Source organism: Urocitellus parryii, chromosome Y, assembly GCF_045843805.1.
Source record: "Urocitellus parryii isolate mUroPar1 chromosome Y, mUroPar1.hap1, whole genome shotgun sequence".
Classification (NCBI taxonomy): Eukaryota; Metazoa; Chordata; class Mammalia; order Rodentia; family Sciuridae; genus Urocitellus; species Urocitellus parryii.
Genome location: NC_135548.1, coordinates 28,885,466 through 28,905,539, shown reverse-complemented (window position 1 = coordinate 28,905,539; position 20,074 = coordinate 28,885,466). Strand labels below are relative to the sequence as shown.

The 20,074-nt window shown below is 38.5% G+C and overlaps 1 long non-coding RNA gene across 1 annotated transcript in view; it reads right to left on the bottom strand.

Annotated features, from left to right (window-relative positions):
- Window positions 1-12,658: 12,658 nt before the first annotated feature.
- Window positions 12,659-20,074, bottom strand: part of LOC144250922 (uncharacterized) — a 60,183-nt gene continuing 52,767 nt past the window's right edge. Inside the window, exons 2-4 of the long non-coding RNA XR_013342607.1 lie at window positions 18,405-18,632; window positions 15,978-16,112; window positions 12,659-12,744 (exon numbers count right to left, since the gene is read on the bottom strand). This is a non-coding gene — a long non-coding RNA (uncharacterized LOC144250922). The remainder of the gene's footprint in view (window positions 12,745-15,977; window positions 16,113-18,404; window positions 18,633-20,074) is intronic.

Genomic DNA, 20,074 nt, shown 5'->3' with positions numbered 1-20,074 from the left:
TGTCTCCTGAGCTGCTGGGTTTACAGGTGTGTGCCACTGCGTATCACACAAAGCTTTCTCATTGTACTAAGCATTTAAAAAGAACAAATTTGGTTTTGCATCTCTTCTCTACATTTCCTTTTACTTCTCATAATTTGTACTCTTTAGGACTTTCCTGGAATTGTTCATTTGTTCTTTTCTATTAGGGTGGATGTCTAGTTCATTAATGTCAGCATTTTCCACTGCTAATGAAAGCATTTAAGTAGTAATTGTCACCTAGATAATGCTTTAGTTACATTGCAAATTTTGATATTATTTTCATTATCCTTCAGTTCTAATTAACTAATAAAAATTTGGCACAATCTTGAATAGTTAAATCCATGAAATTTGACATTCTCATTGTTTTACGTAAAAAATGTTTGCTTCTATTTACTCGGACATTTCCCATTTTCTTTCCTTTTCATTCTTTCATGCTACTCATCTCTTCCTTATGAAATATACTTTAAACAGATTATTCAGTGAAAATTCATATCTTTGATCATCGTGTGCCTGAGAATGTTTTTATTTTGCATTAGTGATTAATTCCCTACACTGAGTATGTGGCAATAAATTGACATGTATTGCCCCTCAGAAACTTGACTTTACACACACACACACACACACACACACACACACACACACACACAAATATGCAAATATGCCACAGCATTTGTTCTGCTGTAGCAAATTCCCACAGACTGGGGAACTGTCAAAAAACACAAATTTACTTCTCACAGTTAAGGGCCCAGCTCTTAGGGGATAAGTGTCAACATGAATGTTGGAGAGTCACAAATATCTAAAACACAGCAGCTTGCAATTAAATGAGGATGCTGTATTCTACATCACTGGCACATGATTTCCATGTTGACACAGGTAATACAGGAAAGAGGGAGGAGAGGGGTGTGAGCATGAACCAGAAGGGGTCATGAGAGAGAGAGAGAGAACACCCCAAACTATGACATCATAATATTCATGAATGTTTGTAAAATATTGTAGGCTGAAAGCAAAACATATATTTTGCTCATGCCCTGTCTAAATAAGTGTCAGAGTGCTTATTTGTAGGCTACTCATTTACTCACATTTACCATTCATCACAATAGTGATGCTTTCCATGGTAGCAATGGAATTTTGGAATAGGGCACAGATACTGATGGAGCTATTGAAGGGGGAATCAAGCATTAGAGTGCAGGGTTTGTAAAGATGAGGTGTCTCCCAGGTCTGAAATTCCTGTTTAGCATATTTTCATTAGGACAAACAAGTCATGTTCACAGCAACAGGAAAAAGGTGGTGTGGCTGTGTCCCTTGAATCTCAGTCTTAATATTGGTCATGACAATTGTGCTCTTCTGCCAGCAGAAAGGAGGTACTGCCCATTCCAAAAGCGACCCGACAGTGTCATAGTGTCATGTTAATTTAATCCCAAGGACGGAGCATCAGAAAACCTCTTTATGCCCTAAAAGAATGCTTTGCCAGCAACAGATGCAATACAGTTTTGCCTCTGCTCTGAATCAGTCCCAATGTCACCTGTCCTTTTTTTTTTTTTTTTTTTTTTTACCAGAGCTGCACTTTCTCTGCCTGAGCAGCCTTGGAAACGCTGAGTGGATGGGTTTGTAGTACACCATGTCTTCCTGACTTTCTACTACGAAGAATGAAAGGTTAAGTGCAGTAATTCTAGCATTATTCCCTAATTTCACACTGCAGCTTTCGTATTATTAGTATAAATGTGTTTTTCCACTCCAGCCTATGTTCCACTTGGGTTATTTCCTCATTGATGATCATAGTAATTTAACAGGACTTGGAACCGGATTATCTTTTATGGGAAGACTGATTTGGGCCAAGATGGTGAAGAGGTGAACACAATGAGAAAAAGCCTCGAGAAGGTGACAGATATTTTACGGCTTAGGAGCACCTATGTCTTCAAATCATTCATGGATCAGCAACACATGCGATCCTGTTCACCTATCAGCTACCCTGGAGCCTCAGCACCCCGTGACTTAGGAATATGTAAAGTCCTAATATCCAGGATCCTAATTTTTACTTAAAATTCAAACACATCTTACTAACCTGAATAATGTGCTCAATTTAAACTCTATTTGTACTGCTGAGACCAACTTCTATAAGATTCAGGTAAAAAAAATCTGACCAGGGATAGTCCTCTTTTAGACTTCTGACTGTCCTTGGGAAGCTCATTCTGCAGAGACCATACATCTTGTGTTCTCTGCATAAAATAGTCTTCTCCAATCCTCCTACCATATCTTTCTCCTTTATCTAGAAAAGTCCCTCATTGACCTTTAGATTATTATCTCATCTCCATGGAAAAGAATCCCCTGACCCTTTAGGAAAAATTGCTACCTCCAAATGGAATACTGTAATTCATTTCATAACTCAGGTGTAATTTTACATTTGATCCAGTGCTACTATGGATCTCTTAGCAGCCTTGAGTCTCTCTGAACAACATGGGATTATGAGTTTGGGACAACTACTATATCCTATCCCTCAGTCAATGACAGTGCCTACTACAGTGAAGTGTCAATATGTATTTATTGATTTGATGACCAAATCAATGATTCAGCAAACTTAATGACTAAGCTTATGCAGCTCAATGATTAAGTTTCAGCCCATAAATGATTAAATGATTCCTGTCTCTCGTTCTTAAAAGATTGCTCCTACAAGCAAAACCATCTATTTTCCATCATAAAGTATCTACTAATGCATGCTATTGGTTTCTCTGTGATGTGTACCAGAACTTTCTCAGATGATAGAAGTGATCATAAACCCAATATAACTCTTTGTTGTCAAGAATAGTAGCCACTAGTCTCATGTAGCAACTGGATATTTGCAATGTGTCTAGTTTCAATTGTGGGAGCAAAATTTTCTATTCTATTTGGTTTTAATTAACTTCAATTATTGCACTTATATGAAATTCTAGCCAATAGAATTATTGACCCTTCTAGAAGAAACTGGCCATAGGATGTGATTTCAAATGCACAAGGATATACTTAATTGTGATTTTGCACTTGATCTGTCTGAAATAGATTTGCATGATTGCCCATCTTCCTTGCTTAAAATCCACTCCTCTTCTTGGCCTTAAAATCCACTCCTCTTGGCCATGCATGAGTCACCTGCAAGAGTCATCTAGAGGAGCTATTTTCTACGGCCAATTCTGGTACAGGTGGTCATAGCTTGGCTTTTTTCCAAAGCAGATATAGAGGTTGATACTGGCATGTAGCTATTCTAGTGGAAGAACGAGTACCAGGAATGAAGGAGTGCCAGGAAGGCAGGTGTCAGAATCCAGTCCTGAGAAGGTTTAATAATTCTGCAGAAGCTTTGGGGACAGAAGGCAAAGGAGTGTAGCCCTTAGGTCTTGTCCCCTGTGGATCAAGGGTGAATCAAGTGGGACCTGCTCCTTCCCACCTTTGGGTTTCTCATATTTCAGCATCATTCATCTTCCTGGATGTGACTGGTACCTAGAGCCAGAGAAGCCTAGAGGCAGGAACTGAGACACTGAAACAGATCCAGGTTGAAATAGTGTCAGCTGCACCCTCCCAAGGCTGGTTAAAGCTTGCAAGGAGCTAGTAACCACAAGAGCGACTGGAATGGTTGGCAGTGAGAGGCTGTAAATCTGTGTGTGGATGTCGGAGCCTCTGTTCATGCTCTTTTGCAGGAGGATCTCCATTTCTTTGAAGATATGCTCATCCTCCCTGTCTGACCCTATGGTTAGTCGGAGGCTGAACGACACCACAGTCGAGGGGTAAGCTAGTCCATCAGACCTGGCCATTCTTAGCAGCGAGTCTCTATTTTGGAACTAGTGGAGATGCATGCCCCGGGCTGTGGGGAATCACCACGCACAGAGAGACTGCCTACGGGTGACGGGAACACAGGGGAAGCCGAGTGCAGAAAAGGGTCCAGAAAGAATTGTAATAAAGTGTCTCAATGTCTATGCAGCCATGCTTGGAGCCAACACAGATTTTTTATAGATTCCTTCTAGACAAGCCTATTCAGCGAGATCACTAGAAACTGAACGATGCTAAACTTTTTAAGCACTTGGTAAAAGACACCTAATATTCTTGTCCCCGTCCTCAGATACTGCCACGTGAGAACCTTCAGGAGTCACCAGCTTAGGGAGAAGGATATGTGCCTGCAGCATGAGTCCACCAAGGTGGGGGTCCCATAGGGCCCCTGAGACAGCAGGAATGAGAGATCTGAGTTACAAACACAACTTGGACAGAGAGTGACACCTGACTGGGTCCAGAATGAACAAGAGAACAGGACAGACGAGTTACTGGTGTGGTAGATGCTCCGGTTGTCCTGGTGTGCAATTGGGGCGATGCTGGATATGATTTGGGCAGGAGACAGAGAAGTGGACAGACAGATATTTTAGGTTTAAAAAAGGAACACAATCCCCGCAGCTCCAGAGGATGAGGCAGGAGGATCTCGTGTTCAAAGCCAGCCTCAGCCACAGCAAGGCACTAAGCAACTCAGGACACCTTGTCTCTAAATAAAATACAAAATAGGGCTGGGGATGGGACTCAGTGATCGACTGCCCTGAGTTTAATCCCTGGTACTAAAAAAAAGGACCACAAAATGACAAAGCAGATCTGCACATTTATAAGGTGACAGTGGTATTGAGTGGGGTTTTATTTCAGAAAACATATCCTATAGAAATTCAAAGGCAGCGAGAAAAGGAAATGTCCAGCAAGTTGCTACCCCAGAAAAGACAGGTAACCACACAGAAAAATCCTCCAAGTTATCTTGGCACATCCACTCTTGTTCAAAGTAAGGTCTCTCTGTGTCACTGCTCCCTCCCTAACTGAGTTGCTGATTCTCATTAACAAAGGATTGATTGGTAAATCCAGAATGTTCTACGTGGTGCATAATTAGAAGGATCACAGTAATGTAATTGAACAATTCCAATGTAAGATGCAACAAAATTTGACAACATACAAAATAAAACATACATTTATTTGAACAGTTGATAGTTAATTATCCTTTCAGGAAGCCACTAGTCCTTCTTTATTGTTTCCTTTTTTTTTCCTTTTTTTGCAAGTATATCTGCACTGCTTGGATCTGTTCTCTCATTTTATTTTTATGGACTTCTGAAAATGAACACCACCATTGCCACAGCATCTTTTAATTCATAAAGTTCGGGTCTGTGTTAATGCATTCTATTATCTGAACTCTGGGGGGATTTACAAATCTATTATCTGTTCTATAAGGTAAGATGGCCTTATTCCTCGATGGGAAATTTATTTCTTACTTTTGAACTTTCAGCTGACAGGAATGTCTAGAGGATGTGGACTCCATGCCCAACGACGACCCTCACAAGCTGTTTCACCAATGAAGGTTTCTGGATTTTATTCATTGGGATCAGGGACCACTTGAAGGATTAAGCTAATTTCTAGGATAATACCTGGGTGGTAAAATCGAATATCCTACAAAATCAGGTTCCTCACATTTACCTTCCCAGGTTTTAAATACCCTGGAAAAGTTGTTGTGTCTAAGATTTTTAAAAAAATTCTTTTCCAAGAGCAATGAGATTTGCTTACTTTGTGGATAAATTAGTGGCACTATTTTTATACAACTACGGTGAGCAGCCAGTTCATGTGTGCATACTCCTCGCCTCTTTAACAATGTTGATCAAAGGCATGAAAGAAATGAGAACATCTCAGTAGAAAATTCTGGCTCTTGGGGAAAGAAAAAAAAAAGGTAAATAAATGGTATTCTGAGGAGCTGCATGATTGAACACATAACAGATGGCCGCAGGTCTCCCCATAAGAATTTCCTTGATCATCATTTATTGTCTAAACCTTGCAGTTAATACCTGCTAGAAAAAAAAAAATTAAATTCCCAAACTTCAAGTTTGCACCAGGCAAAGCACAGCAAAGTGCATAATTACCTGAAAAGTGCTTTCTAATTTTTTAGAGGTATCATACTGCAGCAGAGATTCACAGTCCTGGCTGTGGAGCATGACACTGTTAATCTACAATTTAGATGCAATAGTTTGCTCCAGTTGAAAAGTCACTTTGATTCCGTTCTCTTTTTAACGGTTTTGATTTCCTGAAAATTATAATGGAATGGAGTGCAGGGAGCTCTGTGAATCTATTACATAGCATTAGCTGACAAGAGGAGACCATAATATGGGTTGGCCTTACCTGATATTGGCTAAATTGTCAATGGACAGAGAGAAAAGTCTGATATGTACAGTATTAAAAATATATTGTTATTAAAATTCACAGTAGTTAATTTAAGAACTTTAAAATTCACAAATTGCATTTATACATCTATCTCTTTTAAGTTGCACAGTAACACTCACAAGGTAAGGATTTAGAGGTGGCCAAGAGACCACAAGAATATAGACAGCAGAGCAGGAGACTCTATTTTGCCTTTATCCACTGTTCTTTTCTGTGCTGAATTTTGTTAATGAGAGAATGATGCTTTGATAAAATCCTGGCCAGGATTTTAGATTTGTTCGGCCTTCTGTAAATTTGGACTGAATTCAGAGACAGCACTAATCAAATACACACACACAAAAGATATATTCTCAGATTATTTTACAAAAATTCATAGGATCATGTACAGATGTTTTTAAAGCTCTCATCCTGTTGAATTACAATGTGTTGGAGACTTCTGGTTGTCTATACAGGTCTATCTCCTGACCTGCTTCTTTGTTAAAACTGGTTCAAGAATTAGGTAAGCATCTGGGCATGGTGGTGGTGCAAACCTGTAATCCCAGAAGCTTGGGAGGCTGAGGCAGGAGGGTTGCAAGTTCAAGGCCAGCCTCAGAGACTTAGTGAGGCCCTCTCTCAAAATAAAATAAATAAATAAATAAAAGGACTGGGTATATAGCTCAGAAGTAAAATGTCCCTAGATATAATTCTCAGTACAGAAAAAAAAAAGACTTATGTGGCTAGACTGGGAGTATAGCTCAGTGGCAGAGCACTTGCCTACAATGAGCAAGGCTCTGGGTTTAATCCCTAGCACTGAAAAAAAAAAAAAAAGTAAAGTAAAAAATATCAGGTAGTTCTGTGTTTCAATTGATGTTGGGTCCCTCCCCTCCCTTCCCAACACCTGAGGGTAGATTTTAATGTGAAAGTTGGTATTTCCATGGCCATTGCTAATAATTCCTATGGGAACGGTCATAGGATTCCAATCTAAACAGTGATAAATGAAGAAGCTCTGCTGAAATATGTCAGAGTGATTTTTCTTACTTTCAAAAATTGAAAAAGGGGGCGGGGAGTGATGGCCCCTGACTGCCTCACTCCTAGCTCTGGAATGTTGTTGTGCTTGGGCAATGCTGGAGCTGCTGCAGCCACCTTGACACTATGAATGTACAATTCTGTGAAAAGACAACACCCTAAGTTTGGCAGAAAGAAAAAATGGGAATTGGTCTGAAACATCACTCTTTTTTTTTTTTAATCTGTTGAATTTTCCAACATTTACCAAGCACAGAGTCAAATTTCCTGTTTCTTGCAGTCAAAAGAATAATATTGGGTATATCTGTTGTATTTCTTCAAACTGAGCTAAATTTGAAGCAACTGATGACATAGACTTCGGCCCAGAAATCTTTGCATCAAGTATAATATCAGCTATAGAACGGGTTTTCAAATATTCCTGTAGAGTGGAAAGCTTTCAACGCAGGGGAAGAAAGTCAAATCGATTAAATCTGTCATTTTTCAGCCAGTTTTAAGCAAACAGCAAACAATCATAATGGTTACATTCTGATAATATCTTTTCCATAGGATTAACAAAAAACTTCCGCCAAGAGTACAGTAATTGAGGTGCATTGATTTGTCTATAAGTTCCTGGAAGTCTTTGTGTTGGAGACAGGGTACTGTTCATTTAAACCAGCAATTTCTGTTGTGTGGTCCTCTTCAGATGCTTATTAATAAGGGTCATCTGCTGTAATGAGAGCACCACTTTGTTCTCTGGACTCTTTCTCTTCCACGAAATGAACGTGACTTCTGGAGCTATGGATAAAGTGACTGCACACACAGATGGCTTTTCAAAACGCCCACAGACGATTGATAAGTAAATGGAATTATTTGGACATTCCATCCTTAAGTTGAAAAGGGAATTTAAAACAAAAGGGGATTCAACTTTCCACATGGTCGGGGCCACAGTCTGAGCCCGAGGTGACCCCCACTCCTTTCTTCCCATGCCCTCGAGCATCACAAAGGGAGCTTGACCTTTTTTCCTTTCAAGTTTTATGCCTTTGAGCTGTCCCAGCACTTCTGTCAGTGTTCCTAGACACATCATTGGACATGACCTCATTTAAAATATAAACAGAAAATGTGTCTACATGTCAGAAAAGTTTAAATTCAGTTTGTTAGTTTTTTTTTAATGAATATAATTTCCCCTTAGAGCTACAAGCCCTATGCAGATATAGATATGTTCGTATAGACATATATATAAAACCTTATATGGCACGGATTTCAAATTTATCATTTATATTTTCATTATCTTCTTTAGTCACTTAAAGCTAAGATATTAATCCAAAATGGATATTCACAGACTTGATCCCACAGTGACTATAAAGGCATATTTTTATAAGCAATAGAAACTAACAATGGGTATCTTAAACCTAGAAACATAAGAGAAAGGAGGGGAGGGAGGAAAGATGGAGGGAGGGAGGAAAAGAAAGATGACTAGGTAAAGGCCTTTTTTGGAAGAATGTAGAATAATCAAGGAAAAATGGAAAGATCTGTCTTAGAAAGGACAAGAACCAGAGCATCCCTGGTGTCTAGCATAGCAGAACTGATTGTCTGTGACTCCAACACATAATCCCAGGAATGAATTACATCCTAATTTTAGTGCTCGGGTCATGTAAATTAGGATTAAAATCCTGAGAGAGGTGACATGGTCTTAGACGGGGAATGTCCATCTACTTTATTCTCTTATGCTTCCAAAACAACCTACAATATAGAAGGAGTAGTTCCCCAAAGGAAAAAGACTATGGGTTATTACTAAAGAAAAAAAAAAAAAAAAGACATAGGAGATTGACCAGGCACAATGAAAGTAGCTTCTCAATCTCACTGTCACACCTGGATTTGAAACTCAGCCCAGTGTGTGTATAGCCTCGCCTTGCGTTATTCATGAATATCTACTTATGAGTCTTGATTCTTGCTTCCTACTGGATTATAATAACACTCTAGTGTTTTATATTCACTTTTTTTCTTTTGTACCATAGATCGAACCAAGGGAAGTTAACGTCTGAACCACATCCCCAGCTCTTTTTAATATTTGTTTTAGAGACAGGGTCTCACTAAGTTGCTTAGGGCACAATAAGTTGCTGAGGCTGGCTTTGAACTTGTGATCCTCCTACCACAGCCTCCTGAGCTGCTGGGATGACAGGTGTACCCTACTGTGCCCAGCTATATTCACTTCCTGATGTCAATATTTTACCAGGCTTGGCCCAACTATAGAAGTGCTCTGTCCTTCTGCACTGGACCATGGGTTTCCCCATCACAGTGGAAAAGAGCTATTGATATACATCCATCCTTCCATCAAATGTGACCAGTTCTCAAGTGCCATGTTAAATGGTAGGGGGTAGGCTGAGCAGAACAAATTACATTTTTTATTTTATGGGATCTTCCTGGAGAGGTGGAGACAGACATTCAACAAGGGCTCACATAAGTGAATGGTAATTGTAACTAAGTATAGTAGAACAAGGTCAAGGTCCATCAGATTATGAGAGGGAAGACCTGACTAGGTCTGAGAGGACAGGGAAGACTCCCTTGAAGATGGTACAATTATTCCAGAATCCAAGAAAAAAATAATAAGGTGTAATAGGTATATAAAAAAACAGGATCATTAAGTGGTGAGGAAGGAGAACACGCCAAGCAGAAGAGCAGGTTTAACTAACAGCCTGAGCTGAAATGGAGTCTAACCTCCAACAGGAGAAGAAAGCCAGGGAGGCTGAAGGGCAGCCTCTGTTGCCGGGAGGTGACCTTGGAATTCTGCATTTGTTTGGGATTGGTAGGAGGTGATGAAAAATTAGGCAGTTGCCCAACCATTCAGGGTTTTATAAGGCATGGTAAGGATTTGATCTCTATCCAAAGAATAATGAAAAGCCAATGGAATATTTTAAGCATCATCAAACTTGCATTAAAAAAGAAATCCTCCAGCCCCTCAGTGGAAAATATGTTAGAGTGAGGCCAAAACGGGCGCTAGAGTTCCAAACAGGAAGCTCTCTCTGGCCCAGGTCCCAGCCATGAAGATTGAGTTAGGGTGATAGAAATGGAGATATGCAAAGAGAGCAGTTTAGAAGTAAAACCTTAGGAATTCTAACTGTCAAGACTCTTAAGCTGTTGGCTGTGGCTGGGGAGAGACAGGTATCCACATTAACTCCTCGTTTCTAGAATTTGGGACTGGAGTGGGTTGTGATGGCACACAGGGAGAGAGAAAGCTCTCCGTGTGTGGCAGGGACGAGGACTTGGGTTGATGGCTTTTAGGCATAGAAAATTTGAGTTGTCTTTGAAATATGCAAGTGAAGATATTAAACGAATATTTGGGCATCTGTATCTGCAGCTCCAAAGAGTTTCTGAAGAGTAGGTATAAATGAGTGGCTCATCTGAAGACTGAGATGTCAATTTAATATATTATAATCCATGTCTATATGTCATCTGCACTTAAAGAGGTCTAAAATCAAAATAATCTTCAGAATCCTAGGCTGTAACCTGACAGTAACAATTCCACATAGGCAGGATAATGAAAAGATGGTAGAAATTTATGTTAGAAAACCTGGATTCAAGTCTCCATGATTGCTATTAATATTAAATACTTTATAATTTTTACCAAATCACTTTCTCATTATAAATTCTGTTTGCTCCTATATAAAAATAGCAATAGGGGTATCTTTGATTGTTGCTATAAGGGATGATGTGATCATCTTCATGGTATGGTTATATGAAATTGCTTTGCAAACTGCTAGAGACATTTGTCTTATGTGTCCCAAAATTCCTTGGTCTCAGTATGCATGGACAATGTACTCAGTGTAGAGACACATACCAAGGTGCAAGTACTGGCCCTTTTAGCATGGTGAGACTTAGAAGCATGCTAGACCACTGCTGGTTTGCAGGTTGTCTGAGAGTTTTGATTAAAAAAAAAAAAATCCAACCTCACTGTCCTTAAACAGAAGGAGTTTTACATCAGGAATCCATGATTTCTAACTAATTATTATGTGATGTACAGAAAAAAAAAACTCTGACAATTTGGGAGTTGAGAGGTTATAAAAATATATTTCAATTTCTTTCTAGTCATACCTGGAAAGGCCAAGCCTTAGAATGGACATGGATTATTATTTTTTAAAATCACTTATGTTTTAGTTTTTCCTTTCTCTATATCATAGGCACAGTCCCGTCCCTGCAATTGCAAGATGGGGAGATGCTCTCCCTGGGGAGCTGGACACAGCCCTATCAAGCCTTTGGAACAGTTCAAATTAGAAGCATAGAAACATTTTCAGGGTCCACTCTACCCATATCCTAGCAAAATTTCTCAGCACTTCCCTTATGATTTTTGTGGGAAATCATCTGAGGATCCTGTAGGATCAAAGAAGAGAGGGGAAAATGTCATTTAATTTTTATAGATTTGTTAGAACATACCAAAGGAATCGCTAGCTAAAAGTCACATTTCAGCAGTAAAATGGATATCTTAGTTCAAAATACATCTTCAGCAGCAGCAATGAGGGAAATTTCTCTGAAAATATTCCTCACATGTTGCAGTATTCCGTTACTAACTCAGACCATATAAATTAAATTTGGACTTCTTCCTAGTGTCACGGACATTACTTTCCATATCCAAATGAATAATAACAAAAAAATCATAATGACAGAAGAATGCGCATTTTATTTTATATAACTATTATTAAAATTTAACTTGTGATTATGAGAAGCTATAATCTAGTGAGGTTTCATTACTATACGATTATCTTAATTTATGGTAGCATCTAATTAGGAGCAGTATGTACTGCTGTTATGGTTTGAATATAAGGTGTCCCCGCTAAAGCTCATGGTTAGATTATGAAAGCTATAAACTAACCAGTGGATTCATCCATTCAATGGATCCATTCTATGAATGGATTACTGGATGCAGCTGTAGGCAATTGAGGTGTAACGGGAGAAAGTAGGTGACTGGGGGCATTCCTTGGGATTATATATTTTGTTCCTAGTTCCTTGCTATCTCTGTTTCCTGGCTTTCAGGAGATGAGCAGCTTACCTCTACTATGTACTGCTACCATGATGGTCAGTCTCAACTAAGGCCCAGAGCAAATTAAACTTCTCCTCTTCCACCTTGCTCTTGTTGGGTATTTTGGCTATTACTAAAAAGCCAGCTAATGCACTGCAACAAATTTTTTAGTGAATGCTTTCCTTTATATGCACCCATTTTTTTTTGTAATTATTGGCACCTACTGATTGTACAAATTAGTGGGTTTCTTTGTGACAGGTTGTCTCCACCCTCCCCACTACCTTCTCTGACCCTAAAAATATTTTTAAAAAAGAAGGCTGAAACAGGCTTTTATCATTTATTTAATCTGGTTATTAATCCAAGTGACCTTGATCAAGAGATCAAAATTAAAAGAGCAGTAAGGAGATATATTGACTTAATGAACTTGCTCCTAGGAAACATTGGGAGGGATATGGCAGCCTCTGAGCCAGTAGAACCTCAGCTGAATGCCAGCAAACCTCAGCCACCAACAAATGGGGGAAAATACACTTCAACTGGCCAATGTTCTGAAAAGGAAAAGGAACAAAGAAAGAAAGATAATGGTCCGGTATCATTGGTGATGAAGGAGAAGCGAAATCTCTGGCAATATAAGATCCTTGAGTTGAATCCCAGACAAGAAATAATAAATTAATGGAACAATGGAGAAAATCGAGTAAGATTTGAAAATTAATTCCTAGAATCAAATCAGTATTAATTTCCTGCTTTTGATAAATGGTTCTCTATGTAGGATAAGATTTGAAGAAGCCAAGTGAAGGATATATGGGGAATCTGTGAACCATTTTTGCAAATTCTTGATTTACTTTTCCAAAGCGCACACTTAGTTTGTTTCAAATTTAATTTTGTTCTTAAAAGTTATCAAGTATTTTGTTGGAAGGATGCATATTTAGATTTTATATATATATATAATATAGACATAGTTCATATATGTATATGTCTCATACAATTTGTTAAATATCATTAACTATTTTATTATTAATAATAATTATTAATAAATATTAATAATAGAAGTTATTAATATTAACTATTTTAGAATTTGCTTTACTTCATTTGATTCCTTTGATAATTGTATTATCTTCATGGAAACATACTTATTGTGGATTATTATTTTTATTGTGAACTAAATTTTTACTAGATCTTTAACATTCTCTTGTAAAAATTCCTTTAAGTGCTGAAAGGTGACATTATTCTTTGTAGTGCTCATTCTAACAAGATATTTTCAGATCATATATCAAAGTCTTTCTTAATCATCACATTCTTTTATTTTTATGAAAGAAAAAAAATCATGCTTTAAAAATACAAGAAAACTATGATGTACACTTATGGGAAAACAACTCTTGTAGGGTTAAGCTCTAGTCAGTGCCTAGGAAGGCTTGCAGTGAGATTCAGATGTGATAAGATGGAAAGGGCAGATGGCCCTTCCCCTGTTTCCAATCTCTAGGTAAGAATCTAAGAAGGGTGGCCTTGGTTGTGAATTAAAGAATGTACTCATAAATCCACCTGTGTAGTGGGCATGCCACCCACCCCATATATGCTCCCTACTCTTAGGCATAGGCCTTCCTCCACTGATTCCCAGTAATTAATCAAATGTCCAAAACCTCTCCAGTGAATCTTCCAAATTCTTTATCTGGGGCCAGAAAAACAGTATATTTGGGTGTTTTCAGCCCTAGGATTGAGCATGAGAAGTGATGTGATTTTAATGCCCAATAGCCACACTACAGAACCAGCTTCAATGTCCATGAACAGGTGGACGGATAAAGAAAACATGGACTATATCCACCATGAGTTTTATTCAGTCACAAAGAAGAATGAAATGATGGCATTTGCAGAAAACTGGGTGAAACTCGAGAGCTTTGTGTTAAGAGAAATAAGCCAGAGTCAGAAGGTCAAGGGTCATGTTTTCTCTCATATGTGGAAGCTAGGGAGGAAAAAAGGAAAAGTGTTGATGAGGTGAAATCTCGTGAAAATCAAAGGGAGATCAGCAGAGGAGAGGAAAGGGACCAGGGGTCGGGTTGGGAGGAGGAAAGGAAAAGTGATAATACTGGGGAATGATCCTGGCCAAATTACATTGTTACATTGTGTCCATGGACCCACACAGAACATTATGTACACATATGATTTATCAATAAATATATAGGAAATAAAATAATAGCCATTTTAAAAAAATGAATAAGAGATGTGACTTGCTCTGTGATGCCCAGGTACTTAAAAAAATAGTAATTACAGTGTTTCCTATCAAATCTGAGACTACAAGTCAGAATTTATTATGCTTCCTAAAATGCCACGGAGGCTGCTTTCAAATATCACCTTTAACAAAGGCTTTGCTCTAGCCCTTAATGATCCAGGGCAGCCCAATCCTTGGCTCCACTGATCCATCACTACCACCAGCCCACCCGCCATCTGTGGCTGAGACACAGGTGCTCCTCCTGGCCAGGTAGTGAAGGGAGGTGGATGGAGTACAGTCTCCCCTGTAAAGGCTGGGATTCCGCCCATCATGTTTCATGACTCTATTATCAGGCAGGCTGAAAGGAATGTGTATTTCAAAAATCATGAAACGGAAGCAAAAAAGATGTTCTAGTAGTGGATGCCACCTCAACCCAGGACTGCGGGCTTGGGGCCTCCCTGGACTGGGCCCCATGGTATGCTCCACCACTCCCTGTTTGCTTTTCTTTCCCTCTGTCCTCTATACCCAAATGCCCACAAAACCTCTCAAATTGCCTCTCAATACTTCTCATTTCAAAATGATTTGCTTCCTAAATTGTGTTTCATTAAATAAAACAAGCGAATCATAAGGATTCCATGACATCAATATAATCCAAGCTGGCTGTGACATGACTGGTCATGTTCCGGCTGCCTGTTTTTTTTTTTTTTTTTTTTTTTTCCATGAGGCCATAAGGAAGATGTTCTAATATGTATTTAAGAGCAAACAGCAATGATATTCAATAAACAGTTACCCACACATACCCATTACTGAAAGTATTGCATAAAAAATGTGGGTTTTTATTGAAAGTGTAATTAGAAGTCAGAAAGGAAGTTACTTTCAACTCACAATAGCAAAATCCCATGCCCTTGTTAATCAATTCTTCTCCCACCCCATTTTTCTTCCTCCAGCCATATCTCAACCTCTCTGCTCTCAACTTGTTCCCTGATAATCACTTTCTGCCCCAACTCTCTACACAGCCCAACTGCCAAAGTTTCTCTGCATAATTCAATCAGCAACCCCTAGAGCCCAAATCCAAACCACTTCATTATTCCTCAATGATTCTTCCCCTCCTGGGCCTCCATTCATCTCAACATACAATTTTAATCACTAGATCCAAGATCATAATTCACTTTAAAATAGCAAGAGGGGATTCATTCTTTTAAGACTAATGATATATGGTGTGAATTTCAGTCAATCAGTCAAATATTACTTTCTGCATCCATAAAAGAAAAGAAAAACAAATAAAATGTAAATTCCAGTACTTTCTAGTTAGACCAACAAGCAACAACATCTCATGATGTTCTATTCCCAAGGCTGTCATTTCCTCTGGAGGTAAGTAAGCTATACAACATGACAGCAGCTGAACCACATGAAAACTGCAGATGATTTTGACCTTTTGTGGTTATTCTTTAAAAATTACAGTACTTTGGTTTTCTGGATTTATATGCCAATACATTTCACATCAGCTACTCAGAATTCTGAATTCTCTTTTAGGAATCAAGAAAAGATTGTATAAACATTGTGCACTTCCGTACTCACCTGGGGACGATCACCTGGGGGCTTGCAAAGGGCAGAGGCCTCACTGTAGAAATTCCCCTTCACCGTCTTCTACCTGGCTGTTTTCACCGGTTTCCAGTGGCTGGCTGACTCCTACAGCTATTTGGTTTTGTGACCCTGGTTTGGAAACTTAGATTAATATCCACTGATCAGGGACATTAAAAATCCACTTAGTATTAATTGATGAAGACTCTAGGAGCAGCTTATATGAAATAAATCTACATATTAACAGAAATAGAGACACATGCACATGCAAATTCAAGCTGAATATTACATGATATAAAAATAAAATATGCTAATATATTCTGGAACAATGGTACATTTGCCACCTTAAGTTAATCTTATTTTCATTTTAAATAAAAGCATTATATAAAAGTAATAAAAGACTCATATATTTAAAATGTGTTTGGATAGAACGTTAATGAACTCCATAAAATGTGAAATAATACAAATGATGCTGAGAATTTTAGAAGCATATTTTATAGATGATAAACTTATTTTTTTCCTCAAGTTCAAAACAATTCTACTAAATTCTACTAAAAAAAACAGAGATAAAAATTATTAGGACTACAGATCTCTATTATTACATTCTGCAGACATTCTCATAATAAACTAGGTTAAAAAAACAGATTAATCGTATGCTTCCTCTTCAAGAGAAATGGACTTTTATGTGTTTGTATAGCAACTACATACAATTTCAACCATTAACTTTCTTATTACAGGAAAAAAAAATCAATAAGGACATAAATTGCTTAAGATAACATATAGCTTTGGAAGATATCTATTTATTTACTCAATATTTTTACAAAAACTACTTTACTCCTAAAAAAAAAAAAAAGGCAATTACCTATCCCTTTTTTAAATGAGTGTACCCAAAGCACTGAGAGTGTCTACAGAACTAGCCACATTGACCTCTTCTCAGAGGCCCAAGGATGTGCCTGGACTAATTATGTGTAAAATATAATCCACCCTGGCCAGTCACGCCTGCTGTAATTGTGCATGAGGTATCCATAAAAATATACCACGAACCTTTGTAATTTCCTTTAAAATTAAAACATCAGTTAACTTTGCTTTAGTTCAACTCGATGTTTATGGTCTGAATTGACCACGACTGGTTTAGCATACTTAAACATAGATCAATGGAGTCCTTTTCCTAGAAAAGCTGTTGAATTACATGGTCTATCTCCTTTGGGGCTTATCTAAACAATGGCTTGATCCACATTATACCCAGGAACAGGTTTGACTCTAATGGCTTTCTCTTTCATCTCTAACTTCTATCTGAAAGACTCACAGGCTTTGTTTTAGAATGGAGCAAAGGCAAGAGGATCCTAAATTCAAAGCCAGCCTCAGCAACTCAGGGGGTCTCTAGGTAATTTAGCCAGACCCTGTCTCAAAATAAGAAGCACCGTGGACGTGGTCCAGTGGTAAAGCACCCCTTAGTTCAATCTCCCCCCACTAAAAAAATAGAATTGAGCAAACATAGTTTCTCTGATAGAGAGGGAGCAAGAAGTACAATTCGAGGCAATAAGAACATTTTATTTTATTTTTCTTTTTTTGGTGGGGGGAATACCAGGGATTGAACTCAGGGGCACTTGGCCACTGAGCCACATCCCCAGCCCTATTTTGTATTTTATTTAGACACAGGGTCTTATTGAGTTGCTTAGAACCTTGCCATTGCTGAGGCAGGCTTTGAACTTGACTATCCTCCTATCTTAACCTCCCAAGCCTCTGGGATTATAGGCACGCACCACTGTGCCCAGCAAGAACATTTTCATCCCTTCAAATTATTTCCTGTTCAATAGTTGGGTTTCTGATCACGAAGAGAGGACTCCACATCCCACACAGGGTTGTCTTTGTTTTAAAAGAAAATTGTATGATTGGAAAATGCTTTCCACTTTTTATCCTAACCTTATTCACTTTATTACCCCAAAATAAGTTAGGATAGTTTTGTATGAAAAATAGAAAAATCTACTGTCCAAATATGAGTTTAATACCCTCATCCTTTTTCCCAAAAGCAGAAAATCAAAAAGGAAATATAAGTATATTATTTGGTGCTTCTTTTTTTTTTTGTACTTTTCTTTTCTTTCCATAAGCCAAAGGAGTGAAATAAAAATGAAGCCCCATGATGTCTAGTAGCCAGAAGGGTTCATAGTTTTATCCTTCTCACTGAAAAAGGAACGAGCTATACTTTTATCTCAGTCTTCCTGTCCCACTCATGGAACAATAGCATCAGAAATTTGGCTTGAGGTGTCAAAAATTCTACCTGTATTTAAATCTAAAACAAGCAAAGTGCAAGACATCAAAGCAAAACCACAGAATGTTCTATTACTCTCCAAACGCTCGGCTCTGGGAGAGCCTTGGCTATTCTTTTTAATAGAGACGATGGTAAGGCATAAAAATAATTCTTACTTGATTCCATTTTAGCCAGCTTCCTGGATAATCACATTCTCTTGAATTCATCTGGCTTCTTTCATATAAAGCCACCAACAGACAGGGCTTTCAGAGATGGAGGAAATTGACCTGCGATGATTTCTTACTCAAAATGCAGCCGCTGACTCCATAATCACCTTAATTTCTCCCTTGCCCTTAGGAGCCCTCAGTTTCTTCATTAGCCATTATCTTTGGCCTCACAAGTACCTTCAAAGGAAATCATGAAATAATTCTTAGCCACCAATCCAAAACAACTCCACAAGGGTTTCTGCATTAAATACAGTTTCACAAACCAGAAAGTCAACAACAACGACATCTACTTTGGAAACTGAATTCTGGGTGGACAAGTATTTTTTCCACACATTCCTACTGGACTTTCACTTTATTGAATTTGTTATTACACAATCAAGTTGGCAGTTTGTCTTGCCCCAAACTGGTTCCACTCAGGGCAGCATCTAATGGATAATAATAATCAAAACAACAGCATTCCCTTACATGTGTGCCCTTTGTTTTAGTTAGTATTCAAAGCATTTTCTTAGCGTCAGCATCTCCTGTTTCCTAATAGACTTTGAATACTTATAAGTGGACAGTCAGTCTTTCAGGTAGCGGGATCCTATTTGGTGTGTCCCTGCTAATGTAAGATTCCTGACTACTCGTATTTTAGAACACCCTTGAGTACCGAATCTGATGACAAGTTCAACAAGGTAACCCTGTGTTAAGTCAGACTTTGCAGGACATGTTGCAGACGGCAGTGCTCCTTCCTGGCTGGTTTGCCTCAGATATCCTAGTTATTTGGAGACAGACGTACTTCTAATCCAAGTGTGTAATTGGAGTATGTTCGATATTGGTTGCTATGACCAAAATACCGCACATACACAACTAAAAGGAGGAAGAACTTGTGTTGGCTCATGGTTTCAGAAGTTTTCCATTCATGGTCGGCTGGCTTCAAGGCCAGAAGGACATGGCCAAGGAAAGCTGTTCAGCTTGTGGCAACCAGTGGGTGGAGGTGGGGAAAGTAAGGAGCCCAGAACAAGAAATATTCTTTCAGAGCAGACCCTAGTAAGCTAACTCCTCCAACCATGCCACAGCACCTATATTTTCCACCACATTCCAGAAGTCTATTCAGGTATCAATGCCTCAATCTCCTGATGAGGTCAGAACCCTCATGATCCAATCACTTCCCCTAATGCACCACCTCTGAGCCCTGCTGCTCTGGGGACCAAGACTTCAACACCAGAGAATCTGGGGACATCCCAAGTTCAAACCATAACACAAAGTATTCTGATCGATCTTCCCTTTAGGACGCTGGAATTTCCACTACTCATTGAAGGATCTAATTGTTATATGAGGCAGAGTTTCCATTTGTTTTGATCAATCTATTCTGGGCAGACAGAGTCATGCTGAATCCCAAAGTAGCATTCAAGAGGTAATAAATTAAATTGGATTCCGTTTATTAATAACCAAAGCCTACAAGCTGACCTCATCTAATGACATAAGAATATAAATTCATTTTTAGTCTGGATTGGTTTTTAATTTTCATTCTGTGCTCCAAAACAATTTAAATCCATGCTGTGTTGCCTTCATGAACTGTATACACATCCTTAAGTTAGATGTATAATTATCCCCTAGAACAGTACTGTGTATTACAA